This window comes from Grammomys surdaster, unplaced genomic scaffold (assembly GCF_004785775.1).
Source record: "Grammomys surdaster isolate TR1022 unplaced genomic scaffold, NIH_TR_1.0 126124, whole genome shotgun sequence".
NCBI classification, from domain to species: Eukaryota; Metazoa; Chordata; class Mammalia; order Rodentia; family Muridae; genus Grammomys; species Grammomys surdaster.
In genome coordinates this window covers 5,094,409-5,105,891 of record NW_021620932.1, presented here as the reverse complement: position 1 = coordinate 5,105,891, position 11,483 = coordinate 5,094,409, and positions in this window count along the sequence as shown.

Genomic DNA, 11,483 nt, shown 5'->3' with positions numbered 1-11,483 from the left:
AAGGGGAAGAAAAACACCAGATGGCCCATTTTTCAATTGGGCATGTTTAGACTTGTCAAGGCCTGTCCTTGGTTGTTCCTACATTCGTGGTCACTCTGCCCTAGGAGGAACTTGTTATTTTTGTTTTGGCTATTTTCAGCAAATTGTTGGTTGTCTGGTGGGTTCTGTTGAGGTATTTTAATTTTTTGTCCCCACACCTTCCATGCATATCAACTAGCCTTAGCATATGAAATTGCAGTAAGACTATGTGCATGTTCTTCTATTGGGGCTACATGAGGCATCCCAGGCAGAGGAAAGGAATCCAAAGGTAGGCAATGTAATCAGACACAGGCCCTACACCTGCTTCAAGAGTCCCATATGAAGACCAAACTGCACAACTTGTACACATATGTAGATGGGCTAGGCAAGTCCCATGCATGCACGATGGTTGGCAGTTCAGTAATTGTAAGCCCCTCTTCTCCAAAGGTAGTTCATGTTGTAGGTTTTCTTTCGGTGTTTTTGACCACACTGGGTTCTTCAACCCTCCTTCTACTTTTTCCATAGCATTTCATAGGTTTAAATTAACGTTTGTCTGTGAGTTTCTGTATCTGTTTCCATCAGTGGCTGGGTGAAGCCTCTCTGATGAAAGGTATACTAGGCTCCTGCCTGCAAATACAGCAGAAAGTCATTAATAGTGTCAGTGATGAGCTCCCTCTCATGTCATGAGTCTCAAACTGATCCAGTCAACCTCTGCACTTTCACTCAAATTTTGCTCCATCTGTTACCTCTGTACTTCTTGCAGTCAGGACAAATTGTGGGTCTAAGGTTTTGTGGCTGGGTTGGTGTCCCAGTTCTTGCATTAGAACACTTGCCTGGTTACAGGAGGTGGCCTGTTCTGACTCCATATTTCTAGGAGCTTTATGTAGAGTCACCCTAATAGATTTCAGGATTTTTCCATTGCTCTAAGTTCCTAGTCCTAGAGATGCCCACCCAAATCCAGTTCTCTCTCCCAGTACTTTCTCCCTCTGTGCCTCCCCCACTTCATCCCTCCTGTTCCCATACCCATCTCATCCCCCATTAAACTCTCTCCATACATTACTCCCAATTAATAATCTATTTCCCCATCTAAGTGAGATTCAAGTGTCTTCATTTGGGCCCTCCTTTCTTAGCTTCTTTCGTTCTTTGGGTCTGTGGTTTGTAGCATGGATTATCCTGTATTTTTGATAGACATAAAATGAGTACACATATATACATATATAACTGAGTTCATGTTGTATTTGCCTTTTGGGGTCTGGGATGCCTCACTAAGGATGATATTTTCTAGTTTAATCCATTGGACTATAAATTTCACGGTGTCATTATCTTAATGGCTGATTAATACTCCTCTTTGTCAATGTACCACATTTGCTTTATCCATTTTTCAGTTGAGGGGTATCTAGGTTGTTTCTAGATTCTGACTATATGGAGTAAAGTTGCTATGACCATAACTGAGGAAGTGTTCTTGTGGTATGGTGGAGTTCTTTTAAGTACATGCCCAGAAGTGGTATAGCTGAGTCTTGAAATAGATCTATTCCCAATTTTTCATAAAACCACTAAATTGGTTTCCAAAGTAGTTGTACAAGTTTGTACTTCCACCAGTTAAAGAGGGGTGGTTCTCTTGCTCCACACTCTTGCCAGCATGAGCTATTACTTGAGTTTTTGATCTTATCTATTTTGATGTGTGTAACATGGAATTTTATCTGTTCTGATGGGTGTAACACGGAATCTAGAGTTACTTTAATCTGAATTTCCATTATGACTAAGGATGTTGAATGTTTCTTTAAGTGCTTCTCAGGTATTTGAGATTCTTCCATTGAGAACTCTCTGTTTATGTATGTGTCAAATTTTCAAATTGAGTTATTTGATTTGTTGATGTCTAATTTTTTGAGTTCTTTATATACATATGGATGTCAACCTCTGTCAGGTCTAGGGTTGATCAAAATGTTTTCCTCTTGTGTACAGTGCTATTTTGTCTGTTTGTTCATGTTTTTTGCCTTCAGAAGCTTTTCAGTTTTATGAGGTCCTTTTATTATCTTAGTACAGGAGACATTGATATTCTGCTCAGAAAGTTGTCTCCTGTCCCATGCTGTGCAAGCATATCCCCTGATTTTTTCCTATCAGATATAGTGTATTCAGTTTTATGTTAAGAATTTAATCCACTTGTACTTGAGTTTTGTTCAAGCTGAGAGACATGGATCTATGTGCATTCTTCTACATGCAGACACCAGTTAGACCAGCAACTTTTGTTGTAGATGCTTTCTTTATTCAATTCTACAGTTTTGGCTTCTTTTCCAAAATTCAAGTATGCATAGTAGTTTAGATTTACTAACCTAACGGTTCTTGGATTTGTTTCCACTGATCAACTTATCTGTTTTTAAGCCAGTACCATGCATTACTATTGTTCTATAATACAGCTTGACATTAGTAATGGAGATTGTTGATTTTTCATATGAAGTTGAGAATTGTTCTTTCAAGATCTGTAAAGAATTGTGTGAGGATTTTGATGACAATTGCATTGAATCTATTGATTGCTTTTGGTTAGGTGGCCATTTTTACTATGTTAATACTACCAATAAATGAGCGTGGGAGATCTGTCCATCTTCTTATATCTTCTTCAGTTTCTTTCTTCAAAGAATTAAAGTTTTTGTCATACATATTTTTTTAACTTAAATGGTTAAAGTTAAACCAATACTCAAATGGATATAGCAGATGTCTATAGATCATTTTGGCCAAACACAAAAGAATATTCCTTCTCAACACTTCATAGAACATTCTCCAAAACTGACCATAGACTCACTCACAAAGCATCTCTCAATAGGTACAGGAAATTTTAAATAATCCCCTGTGTTTTATCAGACTACCATGAATTAAAGCTGGATGGCAACAACAACAGAAACAACAGAAAGCCTACAAGCTCATAGAAAATTAACAGCTCTTTACTCAGTGACCTCTTGGTCATGGAAGAAATAAAAATAAAAAAGAAAGAAATTAAAGACTTTCTAGAATTCCATGAAAATGAATGTACTATGTACCAAGACTTACAGGATACAATGAAAGCAGTGCTAGGAGGAAAGTTGATAGAATTAAGTACATTCACAAAAAAATAGTGAAATTTTATACTATTGACTAAACAGCACACTTGAAAGCTCTAGAACCAAAAGAAACAAACACACCCAGGATGAGTAGAAGGCAAGAAATAATTAAACTCAAGGCTTAAAACAATAAAATAGAAAGGAGGAAAACAAGATAAAAAGAATCAATAAAACAAAAATTGGTTCTTTGACAAAAATTAAGAAGATAGAAAACCTGTAACCAAACTAACTAAAAGGCAGAGAGAATATCCAAATTACCAAAATCAGGAACAAAGAGAGGGATATAATGACTTCGAGGAAATCCCCAAAATCATTAGGTCTTACTTCAAAAACCTCTGCTCCACAAAGCTATAAAATCTAAACAACATTGAGAAATAGCTTGTTAGATAACACTTACTAAAACTACTTGAAGACAAGATAAACAGTTCTCATGTGTTTCCTTTGGCTCTATTTTTCCACTTTTTTTGTATGATATGTCTTTTTATGGTTTGCTTTTATAATTGCTTGTTTTGTTTTGTTTTTATCCTCATTTATTTTATTCTTATTCTTTAAATATCAGTTTGTTTTCTAAGGAGAGACAGGAAGGAGGAATATTCAGATGTAATGGGAAATAGGAAGACTTTCACAGTAGTTCAAAGAGGTGAAAACTAAATCAGAATATATTGTATGAATATATTTATATTTTATGAAAAAATAAACAGAAAAATCATAGAAAAATTAAATAAAGAATATAGAAACAAAAAGAATATTGAAATATTATCTAATAATGTTTAAGGTTAAAGTTGAAATTTAAATATTTGAAAATTATGTTTTAATAATCCAGGAGGTAAAATTTTAAATTTTCAATGTTTTAAAAGATATTCTGTTTAGTATGTCAAAATAGTAACGTCATTATTTGCAAAATTTCTTCTTCTACGTTACCCAGTTATGTTTTTATGATAATTTATAAATTATTTTAACCAACTTGTTTTGAATAAATGAGCAAACTTGAGTCACAAAACAAACTCACATGACTTGTAAGTTTATGTACCCAAATAGTACAGTCAGAATAAACCAACACACACTTCTTACCATTGAAGATAAAAAATGTATATTGATATTTACAAATAAATATAGCTTTAAGAATGCTAGGCAGACATACTCATGACACCATAAACATCTATTTCTGTACATTTCTAAGTAAATTTTCAAAAGCAGTTTATGCTATAAAAATATTTCCAACAAGAATATAGGGTATGGGTTACTTACTCTACTTCACTGCACCCTTTCTCATTTAATGAATGTGTAATTTATAATTCTCAGAATAAGGGGCTGGAGTTTTAAGCGATTGGGATCAAGACTAAATGTGATATGAAGAATGTGGTAGACTTTTATTTCTATCACAGATTTTTTTTCACATGATGTTAGTTTGTGTACGTATTTTTCAAACTATGCATAAGAATAAATAGAAGACCCTGATCATTTGAATAAATTCCAATATGGCCAATCTAAAGTTATTCTGGTGTCTGTAAGTTTAATGGGGTGCTGAATTGCAGAGAGAAGAAACTGGATCTTGATGTTATTAGACATGGTTCAGAATGCTTGTCCTTGACATTATTACATAAAATAACAATGCAGAAATCTAAGGTACATTTATGGTCAGCAAATAAAAATTGTTGGCAGAGATTGAAATGTCCTGAGGAGGATACTGTGACCTTCCAGTATAGCTGAAGCATATCAGTAAGCAATGAAGGTAAATGAAGATAAACAGTGTTGAGAAGGAATCTAGTAAGTGAACTGGCATGCACATTTTTTTCTAATGAGCTCTGTAGATACAAACTTTAAAACATAATTAAAATATACAGTTTTTTAAAAGCATCTATGATTTTTGTGCTTTTTCAAAATTACCTGGTAATTTTTACCTTACAAAATTTAAGAGCAGAATTTCATCTGTTTAAGGATAGTATGTCCTAGCTTCCAGTATTAACTGAGAGAAATTACTATAGTCATTTTATGTCCACCAAAGAATATTATTCTGATAGGATTTGTGTCAAGTTTATAGTTTATGTAATTATAATTAAGCAATATAAAGAAGGACACTCTAAGTAGCATCATTATTTTGCTTTATCCGTGTTTTCCTATGCTTGATACCACTTATCTTACTGACTGTGATATATTTTAACGAGTTGGAATGTCCTTGATACTTACTTTACATTTAACATTAAGTTAATTATTATTAGCCAACTATGGTTTAAGTTTTAAAAAGTTTTATCTATGATACATAAATATGGTAAATAAAAAAAAATTCTTTGAAAATTTGACAGGCAGAAAGTGATTACTGACTCATAATCTCAACAACTTGAAGGTAGAAGAAACAACATTATGGCCTTCAGTTTTACCTGGTCTGCACAGCAAGTTTATGTCTTTTATTACAATTAATAAGCAATGTATAAAATTAGCAAGTATTTGATTTAACTTTGTATTTTATTACATAATAGGAATAAAAATATTACAGAGAACGTTAGAAGCAAAGCTCGTAAAATTTGAATTCAGTTTGTGCCTTAATTATTGTTGATCTACCAGGTTAGTTTTAAAATTTCAATTACACCATAGTAAGGCAAAATATAAAGCAAAAGAGAATTAAATAAGATTATAGCAAATCTTTGTGATAGTAAGAGATGTCTAATTGGGCTGAAGGTCTGCTCCATAGAGAAAATTCATGCCAAGTACTAGATACCTATCCAGCCAACTTTGGATGTTGAGTTTATTGACTGTAGAGGGATCACAAACTACTGCAATTTCCCTAAACCAATATAATTCCAAAGCATGATGTAAATGTATTTTCTTATATACACAGATAAATGCAGTTTTAGTCCTCATCAGAGAAGTTTCATTTGTAGCCCGCAGGAAGCATTACTATCATAGTGAAGAACAATTGACCTTTTAGTGCTCAACCCCAACCAAATTATCTACAGCTCAATCCTAACATCCAAGGTTTAGTAATGATTCTGGAATATAGGGCAGAAAGAATTTACTAGTCCGAAGACCAAGATGTCTGCTACAAGATAGTGTTTTCTACATATAGCAGGGTGTTACAATAATTAAAATAATAAATGTAAAATGACATTAGTTCATAATGAGAGATTATGACCAAAGTATTGATTACTTATATCGTAGATGTTTATAGGTATTTAGTTGAAAATGATAAATAAAATAATATGAAATAATATGAAAATTTTTATAGTTGTTAAATAAACTTTAGAAAATAAGAATACACCATCTCAAGATTGGAAGTACATAGTAGAAATATGCTGGATAACAGAAGTTCTACAGATTGTGTCTCCAATCCCTAATAGTGATAAGTTAATTTTGGTAATCTAACAATGAATAAATGTCCATTTGGCTATTGTAAGAAAAAAAAATGATAGAAAGTAAAAAGCAAGCAAACTTACAAGGTACACAGAAAGAGAAGAAATAAGTTCTTACTATTTCAGTTTATATTATTTAATTGTAGAAAAACTTTCTTATATTTACCTAAGCTTCTTTGCAATATAAGTTTCACCAAGTTATTTCTTTGATTTAATTTTTGACATGTCAATAGTCTCTTTTAAGAAAAGTATCCCAAATAAAAACAGTCAAGTGGCAAACAAGACTTTCCCAAGTTAAAAAATGCACTAATACATCATTGTTAGTATCATAGACCCACAAATGGCTGTCCAACTATGATTAACTATTTTTGTTTTATTCCTTCAAATTGCTTAGCAATATTTTTATGAATTGTTAAAATTCCATTACTCTGGTGGTAGTGGCAAGTTCAACTCTTCTGCTTTTGGTGGATTAGGTTTTAATCTTCTAAATTATTTGTCATAATTTCTTGAGTTATCAGAAGCACAAGAAAATTAAAGTTAATGGTTATGATTATTATGGAGTTGAGAGTACAAATTTTCAATGAAGCATTTCTAAAGTAGGTAATCAAAATGTAACTATGTGCATTGCTTAATATTTTTTCAAATGTATATTGTTTATTGGTCATTACCTAAAGCAATTTGCTAGTGGCGTCAACATTTTAATCATACTTCAATAGTATCAGGCCTGCATTATCTTTATGTTTCATTAACAGAGGACGTAACTGAGAAGAAAAAAACTTTTCCATATATTGTTATTATAACAAAGAATGCATTATTTTCTGAGACAGTGACTCATACATTCCAATATGTTCTCAAACTCAGGAGAGAGAAAGTTGACCCTGAACATCTGATGACCTTTCCTCCTTTAGAGATAAAATTACACATATCTGGTACAGCGTCCTGGTTTATGTACAAAACTGACTGAACTTAGGGCTTTGTACATGATGGATAAGCACTTGATTAACTAACCTAGGTCCACACGTACAAACATGCATTTTTAATTGCTGTACTTGAAAATACTGAAGTTAACAATGAAACAAAAAACAATGGAAAGCAATCTATATATGTAAAAATGTTTTGGTAATTTATTGTCTCATCTATTATCATATTCTGACAGCAGTTTCTCCTCCCTTCCTTATCTCCTACCTCCTCTTCCACACTTCATTCTTTATCCCCATCCATTCCTCCTCCATTTCCCTTCAGAAAAGTACAGGAATGTCAACCAACCATGACATAACAACTTGCAATGTGATTAGGCACCTCCCTTCATATTTGGACTGAATGAGTCAGTCAACCCAGTAGAAGATCAAGTACCCAAATCAGAAACTTTCAGTGATCCCTCTTAAAGGAGTTGCATAAAAACTCCAAGTTACACAACTCTAACATACCCTCAGAGGGCCTACGTTAGACCCATGCAGGCTCGCTGACTGTTGGTCGGCTTAGGCCCAGAGAGCCCCTATGAGTTCAGGTGTGTTGATACTGTGGGTTTTCTTGTGGGGTCCTTGATCCCAGTTCCTCCTAGAGTCCTTCATCTCACTCTTTCTTATCTGAGTTCTTATTATCTGAGTTCTGCCTACTGTTTGGCTGTGATTTTCTGTACTTTTTTCCACCAGTTGCTGGATGAATCTTCTCTGATGACAACTGGATTAACACCAATCTATGAGTATAATGGAATATCATTAGACATCATTTCAATGATGTTTTTTGACAATTGTGCTTTGTTTTGTTCTATGCTGGATCTCTGGGCCATCTAGCCTCTGGTTTTGGAGCAATTTCAAGGGTAAGCATCCTCTTGTGGCATGGATCTCAAGCTGGGCCAGTTGTTGGTTGGCCATTTCTACCATTTCTCTGCCACTTTTACCCAGGCTTAATAGACTGAAAGGATAAGTTACAGGTTAAAAGTTTTGTGGCTAAGTTTGTAGACCAAACCCTCCACTTGAAATCTTGTCTGATAATAGAAGATGGCAAGTTCAGGTTCTGTAACTTAATTACACGGTGTCTCAGCCAAGATCACACAATTGATTCTTTGGATTTTACATTGTGCTAGATCACTTCCTTGCCCCCAGGTTGACTCCCCCCCAAATTACAGTTGTCTCCCCAGTGTTCTTTTCCTCTATCTTCTCACCACCTTATCCCTGCCCCTATTCTACCTATAATATCTATTCTATTTCTCCTTCCCAGGGAGATCTGTGTATCCTCCCTTGAATCCTCCTTGCTGCTTACCCTCACTGATCCTGTTCGATCTAGCATGGTTCTTGTCTATACCTAATATCCACTTATAAGTGAGTATATACCATATTTGTCTTTCTGGGTCTGAGTTACCTTGCTAGGTGACTTTTTCTAGTTCCATCCATTTGTGTGCAAATTTCATGATGTCATTGTTTTAAAGGCTGAGTAATAATCCATTGTGTAAATGTACATTTTTTTTCCATTCTTTTGTTGAGGGACATCTAGGTTATTTCCAGTTTCTAGCTACTGTGAGTGAAGCTGCTCTGAATATAGCTGAGCAAGAGTCTTTGTGGAAGGATAGAAGAATATCTTTTGGTTATATGCTCAGGAGTGGTAAAGCTCATTCGTGAGGTAGATCAAAGCCCAATGTTCTGAAAAATCACGATACTGATTTCCAAACTGACTGTACAAATGGCACATGACCATTGAATTTACTGAAGAAGGCAGAGACAAAAAATTATAAAATTAATTTATGAACATTTAAAAAGCAAAATTAAAGATATCTATGACCCAATTATAACGTTACTACAACTATCTCATTATAAGTGAAGTAAGATTTGAATACATGTTTTTATCTAGCATCAAGGTGTAAGATAGTTTTAGCATACAATGTCTGAGAACTGGGTACTGCATTGAGACTCCTATTTAGAGTGGCCTAGCCCTCTGTTGTGAATTCATGTTACTTAAAAGAATACAATTCAGAATTAAGAGCAAATGGAAACTAAGCTGATCGTTTTACTGTATCCCTATAGAAAAGAAAGAATTTCTTTTACTGTATCCCTATAGAAAAGAAAGAATTTCTTAAAACTTTAACAAGATCTGTTGAGAAAAAAATGTTACCTCACCTGTTACTTCTGATCAAATACTGAATTAGAAACAATTCACATTTTAGAGGAATGGAATAGAACAACGGACAACTGAAACAACAACAACAAAAAAAAAAATTACAAAACCAAATCAACAATCAAACCAAAAACAAATACTGAATAACAACACTATTATGTGTTTTTTTAACAATCTACCTGAAAGCAGAGGGCTAAATCTAGTGTTTGTTAGTAGGACTTGAGATTTCAACAAAGAAATCATTGGGTAGGATGGATCTTCTCCTCACATTGCTGAGGAAATGGAATTAGAGTAAGTTTCTTATACTATGAAAGGAAAATATTAGTTCAAATGAATATCAAACCATTTTTGAGAAATCCAAAGACTGCTTAGAAAATTTTAAAGAAATTTGAGACTCTGGGAAACAGTGAAATAATCAACTATTTGTTTTCTTACCATCTTGCTGGCATAACCTAAACTCACTTGTATTGCATATGTTGGAAAATTATGTATTTAAAGTAATAAAAATGTTGTATATCTACTATGAAAAAAATTGTTTGAAGATTCTTTGGATTTTTAATTATTATTATTATAACAGACCCTTTAAATGTTTGAGGGAGGTTCTAGAATGATGTATAATTTTATGAAAAATGTAATGTATGGAATTTTGCAAATTCCTGACATTTTAATACATTTAGTGTGGAAACACTATTTAAATTATTTGATAAACATATAAATGTAATTAAAATTATTTAAATAAAGAGGATAAAATATTTTCTTATAGCGTAAATTTTCAAACATTTATAAAAATTATATAATATTATCTAAATATTATAAATGACAGACTTTTAATTATTTCTTCTATTTTCTTAGGTATTACAGTTCTGTTTAAATTGTTTTTCTGATATTGATATATAAATTTCTTTAATATTATTAACCTAATTTATAATATTTTCACTTGCTTGGTTAGAGGAACCCAAGATATTTATATATTGTTTGCAGCTATTATAAAGTGTTCTTTATCTGATTTCTTTCTTGGGCCATTTGATATTTGTGTAAAGTATGACTTTTGAGGTTTTTTTGGTTTTGTGTGTTATTTGTTTGTTTGAGTTAATCTTATATCTAGCAACTTCCCTAAAGGTGTTTTTTAACTGCCTGGCACAATTTTCGTAGTTGCTTCTATAAACTATCATAGCATCTGTAAATAACATTGTAACTTCTTCTTTTCCAATTTGTATCACCTTAATCATTTTCAATTGTACTATTGTTCCACATAGAACTTTTATTACTATATTGAATACATATGGAGAAAATGGACAGCCTTGTCTCCTTTCTGATTTCTCAGGAATTGCTTTGCATTTCTATCCATTTAATTTGATATTTGTTATCAGTTTGCTGTAAAATGTCCTTATTATATTTACTTATTTTTCTTTTTTCTCTTTTTTAATTATTAATTTTATTTTTATTTATTATTAATTTGCTATTTTATTTGTTTACATTTTAAATATTATTCTTTTGTCCAATGTCCCCTCCACAAACCCCCTTTTGTCCCTAATCTCGCCAAGGCTTTTATCATGGAAGGGTGTTAGATTGTGTCAAAGGCTTCTTCAGACTCCAATGGGATGATCACATGATTTTTTTTCCTTTCAGTTTCTTTTTAAGATGATAGATCACATTGACTGACTTCTATATGTTAAACCATCCTTGCATCTATAGTGGATGGCTGTTTTGATGGGTTTTGAGATTCAGTTTGCAAACATTTTATTGAGTATCTTTGCATCTGTTCTCATGAGGGAAATTGGTCTATAATTTACTTTCTTTGTTGAATCATTATGGGTATTTTTTGAAATCCAAGTGACCATAAATGCATAAAATGAATTAGGCAATGTTCCCTCTGTTTATATTTTGTGGAATGAGTTGAGAAATATTGGAATTA